Raw genomic sequence first — 19,447 nt, forward strand, 5'->3', positions numbered from 1 at the left:
GAGAACTCAAACCGGGGCTCTGTGACAACCTAGAGGGGTGGGATGACCTGGGAAGTGGAAGGGGGGTTCAGGATGGACAAGACATGGATATACCTGTGGCTGATTCTTGTTGATGTATGGCAGAGTCCAACACAATATTCTAAAGCAATTATCCTTCAATTAAAAGTAAATACATTAAAAAAAAAAAAAAACAAACAGGGCCGACCCCTCGAGAATTCACCAGGAGGGCAAGAGAGCCAGGTATCTAGTGATAACCTATCCAGAAGTAATCTCCTGGGGGATTAATTTCTGTATTTTTTCTTTTCCATGGGTCCTGACTATTTTAAACTTCCAGATGTGAACCTTGATCATAAGATAAAGGGCATGATGATCAAAATGACTGAAAATTATCAAAAGGGAAAAGCCTGCAAGGAGCAGAGGCCATAGCCATAAAGTGAAACGTGGCAGAGAGAGAGATGAGAGCTCCTTTCCCAGGAAGACAGGTGGGCGCTGCAGTGGCGGGTTGGGGGAAGGGAGGGTGTGGGGTCAGTGGAGGAAGCTGTCAGGCACTGAGATGGGAGGACAGATCCCGGGGTACTGGGGAGCAGGGATGGGGGTGCAGCACTGAAAGGACACAGAACCCCACCTCTCAGGGAGCAGAAGGAACCCACGATGATCAGCCCCAGCTGTATGCACTCCCCACTCAGATGCAGACTTGTGGGTCCTGCCCATCACAGAGGAGGGAGGCCCTGGGGGCAACATGCCCTGTGGGTCAACCAGCAGGTCACCAGACAGGCTGCCCCGTTTCCCCGAGTGCCATCAGAAGCCCCCCAGCTGAGTTGCTGTGACCTGTGTGTCACAGAATTGCATGGTTTGTGCCTCGAACACCTCCCCTTCGGTGGGCACGACGCCTCCTGTATGTGGGGAGGCCTTCTTGGGAAGACAGCCCCACGCTGATGGCCCAGGACATTAAGTGTCCCCTTCGAAATATGCAGAGGGCAGGGCCTGGCTGACCAGAGAGGAGGAACAGTACGGAAGAAGAAAGCCCTCACTACTGGAAGCAGGTGAGTTTGAACAATAGCGTGGGGAAACCCAGTCTCATATGGTTTATTTAACTTTGAAACAAACAGCCCTGGGGCGACGAGATCACCCATTCTCTGGCCTCTGCACTTCACTGTTGCTTGCGTGGGCATCTGACCTGTCTCTCCAACTGCTTCCTCTCCCAACCCGCTGGGACCCCCTATTCCCGCATGCACCCTGGCAGCCTGTCCCAGGGGAAAATCTGGAGACTCTCAGACAAAGATGCTGGAAGCCTGGCGACACCACAGCCGATCCTGCATGGGCACAGTGGGGAAGATGCTGAGATGGTGGTTTGGGAAATTCATATTCCATACTGGAAATTTACTCGACCCAAGTAAGAGGGCTTATTACTCAAACTCAAGAAGCCTCTGATTCCCACCCTTCCTGAAAGAGAGGTCGTCTGACAGAGAGGTCATCTGAGGAAGGGAACCTGCCCTGCTGTGTCCAGGGACAGCCACAGGGAACATGCCCGCCTATCGGACCCTCCAGGCTCTCCCCTTCTCCTGCTCATGTGTCCTCCATCATTGAATTTCTTGCCTTCCTGCCCAACCTGGTTTCTGCTTTTCATCAAAACCCTGAATTTTTGGTTTTACATCACTTGCCCCAACTCAGACTTTGCAACACCTTCAGGACACTGCTTTTAGAATTTTCATGTTGGGTTCCAAACACTCAACCAGTTATGAATCCAGCCTTACACTCAAGATATTATAGGCAAGGTCTCTGTTTCATGTGACCAAGGGCTGTTTGGGGAATAACATTTTATTATTCTTATCTCCATTATTTAAAGATCTCTTAACTATAAAAATAAATGTAAAAAGATCTCTTAAATAATGGAAATAAGAACAATAAAATGATTTTCCCCAATCCAGTCTCCATCCTGCAGCTAGAGTGACTTTTTAAAAAAAGAAAAAAGAAAAACCAATTATAACATGCTTCCAATTAAAGTAATGCTTCTCACTACTTTACGATAAAGTCCTAGGGCTTCCCTGGTGACTTAGTGGTAAAGAGTCTGCCACTGCAGGAGACATGGGTTTGATCCCTAGGTTGGGAAGATCCCCTGGAGGAGGAAATGGCAACCCACTCCAGTATTCTTGTCTGGGAAATCCCATGGACCGAGGAGCCTGGTGGACTAACAGTCTGTGGGGTCACAGAGTTGGACACAACTTAGCAACTAAGCAACTCCAATCCTAGCAGGACTTGCCCCCACGTCCACTCCCCAACTCTACCTTCTAGCCATACCCCACCTTCTAGCCATACCCCATTCCCCAGCTACACTGGCCCTTTTTTTTTTTTTTTTTAATTTTTTATTTTGTACTGAGGTATAGCCCATTAACAATGTTGTGGCAGTTTCAAGTTGACAGCAAAGGGACTTAGCCATGCATACCCATGGATCCATTCTCCTTCAAAGCCCCCTCCCATCCAGGCTGGCACATGACACTGAGTAGAGTTCTCTGTGCTGTACAGTAGGTGCTTGTTGGTGACCCACTTTGAATACAGCACACACTGGCCCTTCTTGACCTGCTACCCAACCCCTCTCCACCTTCTGCTCCTGGAGACCAGGCTCTTCTCCATCACAGCATGGAGTCTGCTGCAACTCCACGTTGACCGAGGTTATTATCTGAGTCATGGGTGACTTTGCCCTGAGACTAGTGGTTCCATGAAGTCAGCAAGTGCCTGTTTTCACCCACCAGCCTGTGTCCACAGCCTGCAATGTAACACATCCTCTACTGAAAATGCTGGTTTTAAAAAACACGTCTCTCTGGTTCGACATGCAGTAAAACACCAATTATTTCTAACAGGCTCATCAGAATGACAGCTCACATTATGTTAGAGCAATCATGTAACATCAGTAGCACACATTGTTTCATCGTGCAATTTTCTTAGAAAGATTATTGAAGCCTTCTAAAATAGCCTTTAAAAAGCCTTTAAAAGCTATGAGCTTTCATATCTTGTGGACACACTGATAAAAAGAGCAAAGAGGGGCCTTCCCTGGTAGTCCAGTGGTTAAGAATCTACCTTGCAACGCAGGGACATCAGTTCAATCCCTAGTATGGGAAGATCCCACATGCCAGAGGAGGGGGCAAAGGGAGGGAGAGGAGGCAGTTAAGCCCATGTTCCACAACTACTGAGCCTGTGCTCTATAGCTCAGGAGCTTCAACGACTGAGGCCCACCTGCCAAAGTTACTGAAGCCCGTGCACTCTAGAGCCTGTGCTCGGCAACAAGAGAAGTCACTGCAATGAGAAGCCCAAGCACCAAAACTGGAGAGTGCCCCTACTCATTGCAACCAGAGAGAAGTCCACTCACAGCAACAAAGACCCAGCACAGCCAAAAATACATACATAAATAAATACATTGGTGTGACTTAAAAAAATAGAATTGTCAGAAAAAAGAGCAAAGACTAAAAAACTGTATCTTTCCATTACAGGAAATCCTGAAGTGCTTACCTGGGCCCAGATGTCCATGATCACCTCACAGTCTCAACCCACACACTGATGGGTCAGCACCCTCTTCAGGGCGAGGGGTCACCCCTCTTCAGGGCCACAAGTGATACTTGGGCTGCAAAGTTCTTGGTCATGGGGGCTTCTCTGTGCGTTGTGGGTGTTTAGCATCATCCCTGACCTCTATCCACTAGATACCAGCACTGCCCTCCCCTCAAATCAAACAAAAGTGTTTCTAGGCATTGTCACATATCATGTGACGGGGAAGAGGTGAGACTATCTCTAGTTGAGAACTACTGTGATGACCCAGGAACACTGATGCAGACCTGATGTCAGGCACAGGCTAGAGGCTCAGTAAGCACCCCCAGGGGAGCATCTGGCTTCCAGCATAACCATCATCGTCATCCTTACTATCAACATCACCATCATCACCATTATCACCATCAGCAGCATCCACATTACCATCAGCACCATCATCACGACAACTACCGGCACCATCATCATTATCAGTAATCATCACCATCATCCCCTCCTTCACCATCATCTCCATTATCACCATCAGCAGCATTCACATTACCATCAGCACCATCATCACGACAACTACCGTCACCATCATCACTCTCAGTAATCATCACCATCATCCCCTCCATCACCATCATCTCCATTATCACCATCAGCAGCATCCACATTACCATCAGCGCCATCATCACGACAACTACCAGCACCATCATCATTATCAGTAATCATCACCATCATCCCCTCCTTCACCATCATCTCCATTATCACCATCAGCAGCATCCACATTACCATCAGCACCATCATCACGACAACTACCGTCACCATCATCACTCTCAGTAATCATCACCATCATCCCCTCCATCACCATCATCTCCATTATCACCATCAGCAGCATCCACATTACCATCAGCACCATCATCACGACAACTACCGTCACCATCATCACTCTCAGTAATCATCATCATCATCCCCTCCTTCACCATCATCCCCAGTATCATCACCATCATCCTCACCACCACCATCACCATCATGACTTCTCTGTACCTTAGTGACACAGCTCCCTGCCCCTCCTTTCATAACAAAGGATTCCATCTTCCTATCCCAGTTACTTAGGGTGCCTGGGCTTCTCAGCACTTTTGTCACACTGGCAAGAAAGCACCTTCTGAACTCTTTGTGACCCCGTGGACAGTAGCCTGCACCAGGCTCCTCTGTCCATGGGATTTTCTAGGCAAGAGTACTGGAGTGGATTGCCATTTCCTTCTCCAGGGAATCTTCCCGACCCAGGGATCAAACCCAGGTCTCCCACATTGATAGACGCATTACTGTCTGAGCCACCAGGCAAGTCCCTTTTGAACTCAAGGTTTCACTATTTCAAATCATATGCTTTAGAGGGAAAAAAATATCAGTCTATCTGAGAGCAAACAGATTCTTTGCAAACAGGGAGAATCACCTAGAGCATGAAAGGAAAAAAGTATGAGACCGAGAATTTAGAAAAAGTAGAAAGAGTGTGTTTTCTTCTGTATGACAGTGAGAAGACTCACCTCTTTCACAGGCACTGCTTCTAGGAGCCATCAATTATATGTATATATATAGATAGACGTATATATATACATCTATATATACATGTATATATATACATCTATATAGATGTATATATATGTGTGTATATATATACATGTATACATATGTATACATGTGCATATATATACATATATATACACATCTATATAGATGTATACATCTATATATGTACATATACATCTATATATGTATACATTTATATATATACATATATATGTATACATACATCCAAACACATATAAATGAAACAATAGTCTAAACAAAACTTGAAAAATCTAACAAAATTTAAATTCATATATGAAACAAAGTTTCACTTTTTTTAGTCACTTTGATGAATATTGTGTAGCACCATAGATTCTAGCATCCTTTCATCTTTACCTGTTCAATCAAAGTAAATGGAAATGATTTATGCTCACCTAGACTTTACATCTCGGAGAAGGCAATGGCAACCCACTCCAGTACTCTTGCCTGGAAAATCCCATGGATGGAGGGGCCTGGTAGGCTTCAGTCCATGGGGTCACTAGGAGTCGGACACGACTGAGCGACTTCACTTTCACTTTTCACTTTCATGCATTGGAGAAGGAAATGGCAACCCACTCCAGTGTTCTTGCCTGGAGAATCCCAGGGATAGGGGAGCCTGGTGGGCTGCCGTCTATGGGGTCACACAGAGTCGGATACGACTGAAGCGACTTAGCGGCAGCAGACTTTACATCCTGGAGAAGGCAGTGGCACCCCTCTCCAGTACTCTTGCTGGGAAAATCCCATGGACGGAGGAGCCTGGTGAGCTGCAGTTCATGGGGTCGTGAAGAGTCGGACACAACTGAGCGACTTCACTTTCACTTTTCACTTTCATGCATTGGAGAAGGAAACGGCAACCCACTCCAGTGTTCTTGCCTGGAGAATCCCAGGGATAGGGGAGCCTGGTGGGCTGCCGTCTATGGGGTCACACAGAGTTGGACACGACTGAAGTGACTTAGCAGCAGCAACAGCAGACTTTACAACTAAACATTAAATAAGTCTGGGAAATCAAATAAAAACCAAATTTTCACATTTATATTCATATTCTTTCTCTTGGGAATTTCTGAATATCTAAGTCAGAGCAGTTTTAGAAACACTTATTATAGGATTAAGTTGCTTATAGAGTCACATATTGGCACTTCACACACTGGCAGTTTTTATTGGTTTGTTTTGCTCTTTATTTGTGGAGGAGAGATTCACTTGGGTTTTTAAAGGACAAGGACTCATTTTGAATGTAAAACAACTTTTGTATTTGCAATAAGAAATAGGGAAAGATATAAGCATTCATTAAATTAAAATACAGTTGTGATCGTTTTTAGAGTCTGAGTTGGCTTTTGACAGCTATACCTCACTTGCCCAGTCACTCAAGTTAGGTGAACTTATGGTCATTCTTGATCAACCTTTAGGAAAAAAGCAGAACAACGATAGTCACTACTAGGTCCCAAGTGCTGTACTTTACTCTTTTTTAATCCTCATTTACTGAGTTCTCACAGCACTCCTAAGAGATGGGAATTCCCTTTTAGTAGATAAATCTAAATACGGAAGGCCTGGTTCAGTTCAGTTCAGTTCAGCTGCTCAGTTGTGTCAGACTCTTTGTGACCCTATGGACTGCAGCACGCCTGGCCTCCCTATCCATCACCAACTCCCGGAGTTTACTCAAATTCATTTCCATTGAGTCAGTGATGCCATCCAACCATCTCATTCTCTGTCATCGCTTTCTCCTCCCACCTTTAATCCTTCCCAGCATCAAGGTCTTTTCAAATGAGTCAGTTCTTCGAATAAGGTGGCCAAAGTATTGGAGTTTCAGCTTCAGCATCAGTCTTTCCAATGAATATTCATAACTGATTTCCTTTAGGATGGACTGGTTGGATCTCCTTGCTGACCCTAGCTTTGAAGCCAGCATGGTGCACCATAAATGTCCTCCCAAACTCTACTATTCTAACTACTGCACAACTGCACTCATCTCATGTAATGTTCAAAATTTTCCAGTCCATGGGGTTGCAAAGAGTCAGACAAGACTGAGGGACTGAACTGACTGAAGGCAATGTCCTTCCACAACTCTGGTTGCTGTGTGTTTAACAGTAACTAAAGACTCATGACTTAAATGACAGAGCAAAAAAGATTAGCACCGCCTCATCCACCCTCCTTCCATCTGCCCAGTGTCAACACAACAGAGCTTGTAGAAAACCGATCTCAGATCATGAACTCACAAATGACTTCTCTAAATTAACAATTTTGAGAGCCTGTATCTGTGGATACTTATCATACTCTTTGTTGCTGGGGTTCAGTCGCTCAGTCGTGTCCAACTCTCTGCAACCCGATGAACCACAGCCTACCAGGCTCCTCTGTCCTCCACTGTCTCCCGGAATTTGTTCAAGCTCTTGTCCATTGAGTCAGTGATGCCATCCAACCATCTCATCCTCTGCCATCTCATCATACCCTTGGTCTCATGTAATTCTCTTTCTTTCTGGCACTCACCATCTTTCTAGTAAGCAATACCCTGGTTAATTGTTCTCAAAGAGTTATCTCTCAGATAGATTTATGTCCTTCTTTCTCCCAAATCATAAGGATATAATGACCCCAAATCTTCTTTGCTTCTTAGAATTGCATTTTTTTTTCCACTGAAAACAGATATACTAAAAAACAAACAAACACACGGCTAATCCTAGGTTTGGCACACACTTCCATAAGAATAAGAACATCTCTGCTGATTCACAAAATACTGTCAGCATAAATTCTCAATTCCCTTTTAAGGGAAAATTCAAATTCCTGTTTCACCTTTGGATAGATTTTAATTTAATTTACTTCCATATTGGGACTGTTATCTTGAAGAACAACAACAAACATCAACTCCTAAGAATTAAGGGTTCTTGTTGCATTTGAAATGATAAGGAAATATGATTCCAAAATGAGCTAAAATTGGAAACTTAATTATTATTCTTAACTAGCACCTCACCCATCACTGATTGCCTCTTAAAAAAAAAAAAAAAAAGATTTTAAAAATACAACATCGCCACCTAGTGCTGTGGATAAAAATTATGAAAGTTGAAGGCTGGCAGAAATTCCACCTTAAATCCTATCTTCACTGGGAGAATCTAATAACTACATGTACACATAAATAAATAGGAGGAAATCAGCAAACGGTAATACCACGTACAGCATCAAGGTATAGGCCAGACTGAATCAACCAGTAAGTCTTTGCAGGCGACAAATGGCATTTTTGCTGATAGGTTTGCAAATTTCAAAATGTACTTATTGCCTCCCAAATAGACTTCCTGCCCACGTTCCCTCCAAAAATAGTCCAAGCTGCCTATGTTCACAGAGTAGAATATAAAACAGTAACATTGTGGAGCTTAGGAGAGCCTTGGAGGACAGCTCGCCCATTTATACTTTTATGGATGAGGACACTCAGTTCCAGCAAGACGTTGTTGCTGTCATTTAGTCACTTAGTCGTGTCCTACTCTTTGCGACTCCGTGGACTGCAGCATCCCAGGCTCCTCTGTCCTTCACTATCTCCCAGAGTTTGTTCAAACTCAAGTCCATTGAGTTGGTGATACCATCCAACCATCTCATCGTCTGTTGATTCCTTCTGCACCCCCTTCTCCTCCTGCCTTCAGTCTTTCCCAACATCAGGGTCTTTTTCAGCAGGTAAACCCACACCTTCAGCCTTGATGGTTGGGCCACTGATCCTGTCTCAGGGATGTCCATTTACTCAGCTTTCACCCTTTTTTGCCAAGATCAGTCACTGAGTCAAAATGGATGAGATTTGAATCAAGTCTTTATTTTGTTAACTGTATTATGCTAACATTGATGCCTTAGTTTTCATAATTGTTCTAACAGTAGGCAAGATGTTCACATTTAGGGGAGTGGGGTTAAAGGATATACAGAAACCCTTTTCTGCAAGCTTAAAAGTAGATCAAAATGTAAAGATTCTTTAAAAGGAAGTTTAAGCACCACTGAGTGAATAGCTGGAAGGAATGACCCTGTGCCCAGTCCAGGGTCATTCTTGCTTTGTTTATTTTAAAACCTGGTACTGTGTAGGATCCTGTGGGCACAAAAGCCTTTCTCAGTCCCCCACTTCCCCCCGACCCTGCTTTCTTGATTACAGGAAATAGGCTGCATTCAGCCTCTAGGACCTTCCCTGAGTTCCAAAGAGCCAGTTCAAACAGTTGCTAATTAGAGAAGAGAGGGGATACAGAGACAAGGGAAGAGCAGTCAAGAAACTATAGTGCAGCCTTGGGGGCAGGTCCTGGTTCCCTGTCAAGGGACACACACAACAGTACCTTAGAGCTGCTCTGCAGACACTGAAACCCCCACCAGGTGGGAGAGGTTAATTGTCTGCTGCCCACAAGCAAGGAGACGCCAGACCTGTTGGAACCAGAAGTCTGACGATGCTGACTCCCACTTACCTCACCACCCGCCAATCAGAAGAATGTCCAGAGCTGACCACCCTCTCTGAACCTTGACTATGACACCCTTCACTACCCATCCAGGGCAAGACACAGTTTTGTAGGGCTTTAGCCAGCCATGGCCCCCTTTGCCTGGCAAAGCAATAAAGTTATTCTTTTCGACTTCATCCAAAACTCTGTCTCCGAGAATTAAATCTGTATTGGGGTACAGAGACTGGATTCAGCTTCAAACCTAGCTTGAAAACTTGACTTTGAAGCATGTTGGGTGCGTTAGTTGCTCAGTAATGCCCAACTCTTCTGTGGCCCTATGGACTGTGGCCCACCAGGCTCCTTCCTCTGTCCATGAGATTTCCTGGGCAAGAATACTGGAAGAGGTAGACATTCCCTTCTCCAGGGGAATCTTTCCAACCCAGGTATCCCACATTGTGGGCAGATTCTCAGATTCCCTGAGCCACCAGGGAAGCCCTTGAACCACATAGTCCTAAAGAAAACACACTTCCAGGTACAGTCTGAGTCCTGAATTAGGAGACACTCTCACAATTTCTGCTCTCAGGCTGTTGCATCCACCAGTCATCCCATTACCATCTGCTCACATCCATCTTTCCCTTCTGTGAGTTGTGTTCTCTGCTCTCTGTTTTATTGGTCTCCTAATTTCACAATAGATTGAGGGGCCAAATCCCATTTTATGTCTTGCCATGCAGGCTACTAATGTCTTCTTTTCTTCTGCCTAATTCTAGCCAACCACAAAACAACAATTTCCTCCCAGAAGGGGAGACTAGTGCAAAGGTAATTCTCTCCTCCTGTGTCAGAGATGCAAGGAGTTAAGGGGTGTGAGTTACCCCAATTCAGACACTAACACTACAGGAAGAAGAATATTGTATTGCACACCTCAGTGTTTACCCCGGGGAGCTGACTCCTCTAAGAGGCCTTCCAGAGAGAATCACCTTCACCTAACGTTTCTTTTCATTCTTTTTTTTTTTTCGGTAGTTTCTCAGTTATGTTTCTATTAGGTAGTTAGAAAAGAAGTCCAGAATGGCGGTGGCTAAAAGGCAAGGAAGGGAAAAGCCCACGAAAACTGAACAAAGGAAGGTCCAAGGACTGGAGTGAGGACCTCAGGAAAAACAAACAGCACTCCTGGCTGGCCCAATTTACATAGGGCAGGCCCAGAGGGAGGAGAAAAAACATAAAAAGAGGAACCAAAATTGGGCCGGGACCCCTCTTCTCTTTGCGTCTTTTGGGTCGTCATGCCCTCATGCCTTGAGAATGCACTTTCCTTTACTTTCTAAATAAAACTGGTCTGTAACACAGAGCTGTAACACGGGTCCATCTGAAAGCTGTAACGCTGGTCTGTCCGAGGGCTGTAATGCTGGTCCGTCGCTTCAAATTTTTGTTTCAATGAGACAGAATCGAGGAAATTACAAACTCCCCAACATGACATTTCCATTCTAGAGTATGGAATTACCCCCTGTTATGAAACATGATGCCATTAGCACCTTATTATTCTTTTTGTTTTCTCTTCCCAGCCTTGTAAATTTTTATTTTTATGTTGTCAAGATTTAGAACTTGTTGCCTAACATTTCTGAAGGAACTCCACAACGCACCTGGGGAAGGAGGGTGAAAAGTCTCAGTGCAGAGGCAAGAGGATATAAGATTTAGGGAAGCAGATACCCACATACCAGCTTGCACACAGATTTGATTTTACCAAGCATTTTCCACTAATTGGGCTTCCCAGGTGGCTCAGTGGTAAAGAATCTGCCTGCCAAAGCAGGAGACACAAGAGACGAAGGTTCAATACTTGGGTCAGGAAGGTGCCCTGGAGAAGGAAACAGCAACCCACTCCAGTATTCTTGCCTGGGAAATCCCATGGACAGAGGAGCCTGGTGGGCTACAGTCCATGGGGTTGCAAAGAGTTGGACACAACTGAGTACACACACATTTCCCACTTATTATCTCATTTGATACAGAAAAACTTTGCAATGTATCGGACTTTTTATCCTTGTTGTTCAGATAAGAAGACAGACCTTGAGAGAATCTTCAGTGCATTTAAGAAGGTTCCTCAAAACAAAAAGCAAATTAATGTGGAGCCAGGATCAGCCTCTGTTATGACACAGTCTAGACTTTTCCTACCACTAATTTCTGTTGTTTTCTTTCTTAAAGAGGCCATCTCCATCTGCCCACAATAAGATCCAGGTGCCCACAACGCCAGCCCTCTGCTGAGTGGAAGCCGCCTCCAACCGCCCTCCACTTTCTGCAGGCCCAGTGGCCAGAGCCCCTTGGGCCACAGTGAGCATGGCTGGCCACGTGCTCAGAGATGCTACACACCTGAAAGTGAGCTGAATGAAACTAGATCTGAATCCTGGCAACAGAGATTCCTGCCCGACTAGCTTTCCAACTGATGCTGACTAAGGCTGCTGTCTCATACAAAGATGAATTGCAGGGGCTTTCCTGGCAGTCCAGTGGTTAAGACTCTGTGCTTCCAATGCGTGGGGTGCAGGTTTGATCCCTGGTCGGGAAGCTAAGATCCCACCTACTATGCAGTGCTGCAAAAAAAATAAGAATTTTTTTTAAATCATCATATAATGATTTTTTTTAAAGATGAATTGCAAATCACATCATTTTTACCAGTCAAATATATGCAGCCCCACGAGATGAAAAGCTCCACACCCACTTCATCCCCATCCTTGGACTGTGCCACTGAGTAGGTAAAAGGGGTCCTTTGGATGGAGGTGTAAATCTGTGCAATTTAAAGAAACCCATTGAAGGCACAGCACCACCCCAGCCACCAAGGAAAGAGCATCAGAATTAAGGTGTTGCCCCTGGATCTCAGATGAGAAATGAGACAGACTTTCTGGCGTCACAAGGGGGAGAACCCTGGGTTTAAAGAGAATCCTGGGTTTAAGTCCAACTACAAACCCACAGGCTCTCCTGGGCTCAACTCTGTCTCCTCCAAGGCGCCCTCTTACCCCAAGAGACTGGTGGCAAGCCTGAACGGAGACCATTTCCAAAGACAGAAGACAAAAAACACTGTTTGGGCTAAAACCGTTAACATATGCTCATCCTTACTGGAGCCTGTCTCCCCAGATCACGTATCTTGCCGTGTTTGTGTAGATACCAGTGCCAAAGCATGAGAGCAAGGAACGACTTGGAGATGCACAAAAGACAAGAGCTGCCCTTATTCCCTCCATGGCAGACGGTAAATGGCATTTCTCACCTACAATTCTTTAGGCAAGCCGAAGGCTGAGGCAATGACTGTCTCACACATCTGGCCTGCACTGCTCCGGGGCTCGCTATAAACGCCTTTCAATTTGAACGCACCAGTGAAAGCAGGTGCGCAGAAAGAGAAATGGGTGCTTTTATGGGACTTTTAAAGTGCTGTGCTCTTTGTTTCTAGAGTTATTGTCTCTGTTCCAACTCTTCCTGCAGGTTGGGCATCTTGATGTTTCATGATGAAGATCATGGTGGTTCTGGTATGAATACTAATGATGTCTGATCGAACACTGGTTCATTTTTGAGATAACCAGCTAGTGATTTTCATTTGAAAATGGGTATGCAAATAATTTTGGGCTTCCCAAGTGTCGCTAGTGGTAAAGAACCCGCCTGCCAATGCAAGAGACATAAGAGACTTGTGTTTGATCCCTGGCTCAGGAAGATCCCCTGGAGGATAGCAACTCACTCCAGTATTCTCACCTGGAGAATCCCACGGACAGAGGGGCCTGGAGGGCTACAGTCCATGGGGTCACACAGAGTCGGACACAACTGAAGTGACTTAGCACGCACTCACACATACAAATAATTGTATACATCACAGGGAAAGGAACACAATGTGTGTTTTTAATTTTTTATGTTAACAATCACTGAACAAAAGCAAAGTGAGAAGTACTTTCTCCGTGCCTTATAGATACGCAAGCTTACCTATTTGAGGACAAGTGGGAAACTATGAGCAAACTTGAAATCAGAAAACACAGGAAACTACCCATAAAATTAGCAGATGTTTTCAGGTAATTCTCAGTGATAAGGAGGGAAATTAAAGAAACAGGATTGCCTCGTGGTGGCAGAACTGAAAATTGGCAGAACCTTTCAGGAGGGTGGTTTGGCAGGATGTCTTGGTACCCTTATAACTGCTCTTCCTCTGCAGTGAGTCATGTCTGTTTGAAGAAATAATCTAGATAAATAATCCTGGATGTAGGGAAAAGCTTTAGACACAATAGTGCTCATCTCAGCATTCTTTATCCTAAGGGGAATATTAGAAATGACTGAGCAGGTATGGTAGACAGACATCATCAAAATGGTGGAATGGGTATTTTCTAAAAATCTTCTCCACAAAGGATACCAATTAAAAAAAAACACACACACTTTTTATTTTGTATTGGGGTATAGCTGATTAACAATGCTGTGATAGTTTCAGGTGAACAGCAAAAGGACTAGCCATACATGTGTATGTATCCACTCTCCCCAAACTCCCCTCCCCTCCAGACTGCCACATAACATTGAGCAGAATTCCATGTGCTATACAGTAGGTCCTTGTTGGTTACCCATTTTAAATATAAAGTATTGAACACCAATTTTAATAATTACCCACCAGTGAGAGAACCTTTGTGGAAGTGCAGAAGGGTTCCAACATGTCACTGGCACAAACATTGAGCCTTGGGCACACTAGTAAGAGGAACAGTACCACTTTACCAAGTCACCTCTTCCCCGAGGGTCACAGTTCACGGCCAGGACTGAGGTCCACGATCTTTCTCAGGAGAAAAGCGAAAGGAGATGAGTGAATGCCTTTCTTCCAGGTCAGTGCACAGCACTGCCAGGGAGGCCCGTTTCATCCGCATCCCTTGCAGAACACCGCAGCGTGTGGCATGATGGGGGTGAGGAGCGGTTGGGAGGACAGCAGCCAGAGCTCTCAGAGAGCGACAGAGGGAAGCAGACCCTGCTCTTCACCTCATCATCTCCAACAGGAAGACTCCCATGAGCCACAAGGGACACCCTGCCTGCAACCTCCCCCCACCCCCGCTGGTCCACAAGCACCTCCACGTGCCACACCCTGTGCCTGGCTCCCTGGGCGTGCCTCCAGGGGAGGAAAGTGTGAGCTTCTGCAGATGGCTGGTGAGCACATGTAGAAAGCCAGTCAGACTCTGCAAGACTGGGAGAAACACACACACGCTTGAGCAGTTGGCACCACCAGAGGGGAAGCATGAAGTTCAGTTTTGCAGGATCTAAAGATACAGGTGTGCTAAATCGTTCAGTGATGTCCAACTCTTTGCAACTCCATGGACTATAGCCCACCAGGTTCCTCTGTCCATGGGATTTCCCAGGCAAGAATCCTGGATTGGGTCGCCATTTCCTTCTCCAAGGGATCTTCCCCACCCAGAGATTGAACCCAGGTCTCCTGCATTGGCAGGCAGCTTCTTTACCACTGTGTCACCTGGAAAGCCCAAAGAACACAATTCTAAGAATTCCCTCCAAAAGGAAACAAGAAGTGTGAAGCAAGGATATCCATAGAAAAGACTGAGAAGTCTCAGAATCCTGAGCAAAACCGATGGAAGGTGTTAGTCTTCTGAAGCCAGTGAGTAAAGACTGGAGGAGGTGACTCTTCAAATGCAAAGACAGCAACGCAAGACTTTAAGGAGCATGGAAAAACAAGGAAACATGACACCACCAAAGAAACGGAGATCTGTGATTTGCCAGATAAATAATTCAAAACAGTTGTTTTAAGAAAGCTCAGGGTGCTGCAAGAAAACACAAAAAGACAGTCCAAAATCAAGGAACTGATACACACACAAAATGAGAAACTTAACTGAAAGATAGAAATTATAAAAAAGAAGTAAACAAATTCTGGAGCTTGGAAACTACAGGGAATAAAGTGAAAAATGCCCTAGGGAGCAACAGCAGACTTGACCGAGTAGAAGAAAAAGACCTTGAGAAGTCAAAAACAGGTCACTGGAAGTTTGACCTGTTTTCAGGAGAAAACAAAGGAAATAAAAGAATGGACAGAGGGGGAGAAAGTATACATGAACCATGGGAGACAATTAAAGGAAACATCTACAGTAACTGAAGTCCCAGAAAGAGAAGAGAGGAAGCGCATTTAAAATATTAATTCTTGAGAACTTCCCAAAGCTGTGGAGAGATTTGGACATTCAAGTTCATGAAATTCATAGTTCCCAAAAAAGTCTATTCCAAGATAGCACTGGATTCCCAGATGACTCAGTCGTAAAAGAATCCACCTGCCAATGCAGGAGACTCAGGTTCAATCCCTGGGTTGGGAAGATCCCTTGGAGAAGGAAATGGTAATCCACTCTAGTATTCTTGTCTGGGAAATCCCATGGACAGAGGAGCCTTGTGGGCTGTAGTTCATGGAGTCACAAAGAGTCAGACACAACTGAGCATGCATGTCGGGGGGAAGAGAGCATTAATAAAAATCAAAGAAAGAATTTTAGAAGCAGCAAAAGAAAAATTCCTCATATGTAAGGAAAATGTGATAAGGCTCCAATTAGATTTCTCAGCTGAAACTCTGCAATCTGGAGACGGCAAAATAACATACTCAAAATGAAGAAAGGGAAGACAGTCCAACCAAGAATACTTTACCCAGAAGATGTGTACTTCAGAAAAAAAGGAGAAAGAAAGACTTTCCCAGACAAACAAAAGCTGAGGGAGTTCATCACCACTGGTCCTGCTTCACAAGAAGCGTTGAAAGAGTTCTTCAAGCTGAAGTGAACAGAGGCTAATTACTAACATGAAAATGCAAAGTAAAGGTAAAGGTGAGTATACAATTAAATTCTAAAACTGCAATACCGAGTATGAAAACACAGCTGGATTAAAGGTAAAGGAATAGGCAGTGACAACGGCTGGACTAAGCAGTTCACCTGCAGATGTAGAGATGGGCTGGCAAGGAGGGATATCATGTGAAGACTGAGAGACAAAAGGCATGACAAACAAACCAGAAACCCTGATGGTATTTCAGGCATGGGGTTTGTAAGGAAGGAGACAACTGTCGCTACTCACACGACCTCTCTGACAGTCCATATGGTATAGTGTGCAAGCATTTTCAGTGAGGGTACTGTATTTACAGAGACCACTCCAGATATGAACATAGCAAGCCACTGAAACAGGAAGAAGCAACTGCTACAGATCTAACTGCAAAGTCATCCCTTGCTGCTTCCTGGAGTCTCTCATCAGTTGGACCAACCGTTGAAATGAATACGGGCAAGGCTGAGTCAAGAAATTCAAATTTTGCAACTGTAGGAACTGGTTCAGAAGACTGAGTGAACACCATCGAGTTTGTTCCAGGGCAGCCCTACTGTGACCAGACTGCCCCTTCCTCCACTGAAGCCCCCCTGCAGGGCTCAGTGACCAAGGAAGACTTGGAGAAGGAGCAAAGTGCAGTGGAGACCAAGAAGCAGCTCTCGCCCTATGCCGCAGTGGGGGGGTGGCCACTATGGGGAGAACTCTGCGTATCTGCATGGAGACACGTGTGATATGTGTGAGCTGCAGGTCCTCCATCCTATGGATGCTGCCCAGAGGTCACAGCATATAAAATCCTGCATCGAGGCCAATGAGAAGGACATGGAGATTTTGTTCACGGTGCAGAGCAGCAAGGACATGGTGTGTGGCATCTGCATGGAGGTAGTCTACAAGAAAGCCAACCCCAGCGAGTGCCACTTCGGGATTCTCTCCAACTGCAACCACACCTACTGTCTCAAGTGTATTTGCAAGTGGGGGAGTGCTAAGCAATTTGAGAGCAAGATCGTAAAGTCCTGCCCAGAAAGCTGGATCACATCTAACTTTGTCATTTCAAGTGAGTACTGGGTGGAGGAGAAAGAAGAGAAGCAGAAACTCATTCAGAAATGCAAGGAGCAACAAGGCAATGAGCAACAAGGTGGGCAGGTATTTTGATGAAGGCCCTGGGAGCTGCCCATTTGGAGCAAACTGTTTTTACAAGCATGTGTACCCTGATGTGGAGAAGGAAATGGCAACCCACTCCAGTATTCTTGCCTGGAGAATCCCAGGGACAGAGGAGCCTGGTGGGCTGCCGTCTATGGGTTCGCACAGAGTCGGACACGACTGACGCGACTTAGCAGCAGCAGCAGTACCCTGATGGCCCTAGAGAGAAGTCACAGAGACAGAAAGTAGCAACAGCAAGCAGATACCGGGCCCAGTGAAGGAACCACTTCTGGGAGCTCATCCAGGAATGAGAGAACGGCAACCCTTTTAACAATGAAGAGGAGGTTGTCACCTTTGAGCTGGGCAAGATGCTGCTTATGCTTTTAGCTGCAGGTGGGGATGATAACCTGACAGACTCTGAAGATGAGTGGGACTTGTTTCACAATGAGCTGGAGGATTTTTATGACTTGGATCTATAGCAGCTCAGCGGGGTGCATGAACCGATCTGCCGAACCTCAGATGGTAGTGGGCCTCCAGGGTGGTGGTCGAGCCCAGGGCCGCTTTCCTAGGCAGGCCTCTCAACTCCAGGTGCTGTAGTAGTCATCTTTACCCAAGGCCTGTCTTCTCAACCCCTCACCTTTCCCCCAGGAGTATGTTGTTTTCTCTGTTTAAAAAAGTTACAAAAATAAATCTGCAAGTTAGTTTTTTTGTAACATGAATTTAACTGTCTAGACAGTTAGTGTAGGTTTGTCCCGTCATATTTTCCACCAGGGCTACACAGTTCGAGGGGAGCGTTTCTGGATTTCCAGGACTCGTTGTTGAGGACCCTGGGTTCAGAAGTAACAGCACTGGCTCCTGCTTTGGGGGTCCAGGAATCGGGTTGATGGGTAAAGGATCTGAACTGTAGCAAGGAACTGCCTTCTGCTCTAAACTTGGGAGGTGGGTACTTGGTTTCCGATGAAATCTGCACATCTGTGTTTTCTATCTGGTCCCTGTCCTGCCTTCCACCCCCTACCCGCTCCCCCACCCCCGCCCCCGTGCACTCACCCTGTGGTTTTGGTCTCTTGTTTCATTGCACACAAGTAATACTACTGGGTAACCAGAACCAGGTGTGAATGTATTTGAGATTTCTACCATGTCTAGGGTGAAAGGAAAATTGTAAAAGAACACGTATGAAAGACGGGAGTGGAAGAAAATAATGCAGAGTTGGAAACTGACTCCCAAGGCTGATGGACTTGGGATGTGAGAGTGTGACTACGTGACAAGCTTCACATTCGCATAGGTGCAGTGTTTGCAGCCTTAGCGAGAAATCTCAGTTTAGTGGTTTCAGCCTCACGGGGCAAATAGATCTTAAAAAACAAAGCAGTTTATTGTTAGCTGTTAATAGAGCAGAGCTAGCTCTGTCTGTATAAACAGAGGAACGGGCTTAGCCATAGAAGTGAACACTATCTGGTATCCCATGTATTAATACAATCTAGGGCTTGGGTCCGCAGTTGTGTTTAATGTTGTATGATCTCCAAGACTTCCCAGTCCAAGCACTTTTTGACAAGCCTTTGTCCTCATTTGAGGGTTTTTGTGTTCCTTTTTTTGCGGATATTTGCCTCATTGCATCCCCAACCTTTTCTGCTAGACAGTGTGATTCAAATCTATGTTCTAAGGTGTTTCCTGTAGTGGAGTCATTGGTTGGCAGTATAGTAAGTCAGGCTTGTCCACTAAAAGGGAAAACAGAGGGTGGTAATCCACAAGATAAGCTAATGTTAGATTGTTAGGAGAATCCCTTGATCAGAAATTTTAGCTTTGCATTTTGTTGCTCTCTTTCCCAAAAATAACTTGGAGGTGCCCTGGATGTGTCCATCTACTGCTCTGATGCCTCGGATATCACTCATTCTTTTCATGTTAAGACAAAAAAAAAAAAACTGTAATTGTTGCAGAGGTCTTTGTATTTTGCAGCTACCCTTTTGTAAGGGGCACTTTTCCCAAATAAAACAATTTCTAACCCTCCCCCCGCCCCTGCCCCAAAAAGCAAAGGAACAGAGTAAAACATGCTA

The 19,447-nt window shown here is 45.2% G+C and overlaps 1 pseudogene; it reads left to right on the forward strand.

Moving 5' to 3' along the window:
* Window positions 1-1,229: 1,229 nt before the first annotated feature.
* LOC109565552 (E3 ubiquitin-protein ligase makorin-1-like) lies at window positions 1,230-17,878 on the forward strand (annotated as a pseudogene).
* Window positions 17,879-19,447: the final 1,569 nt, after the last annotated feature.

This window comes from Bos indicus, chromosome 11, assembly GCF_029378745.1.
Source record: "Bos indicus isolate NIAB-ARS_2022 breed Sahiwal x Tharparkar chromosome 11, NIAB-ARS_B.indTharparkar_mat_pri_1.0, whole genome shotgun sequence".
In the NCBI taxonomy this organism is placed as follows: Eukaryota; Metazoa; Chordata; class Mammalia; order Artiodactyla; family Bovidae; genus Bos; species Bos indicus.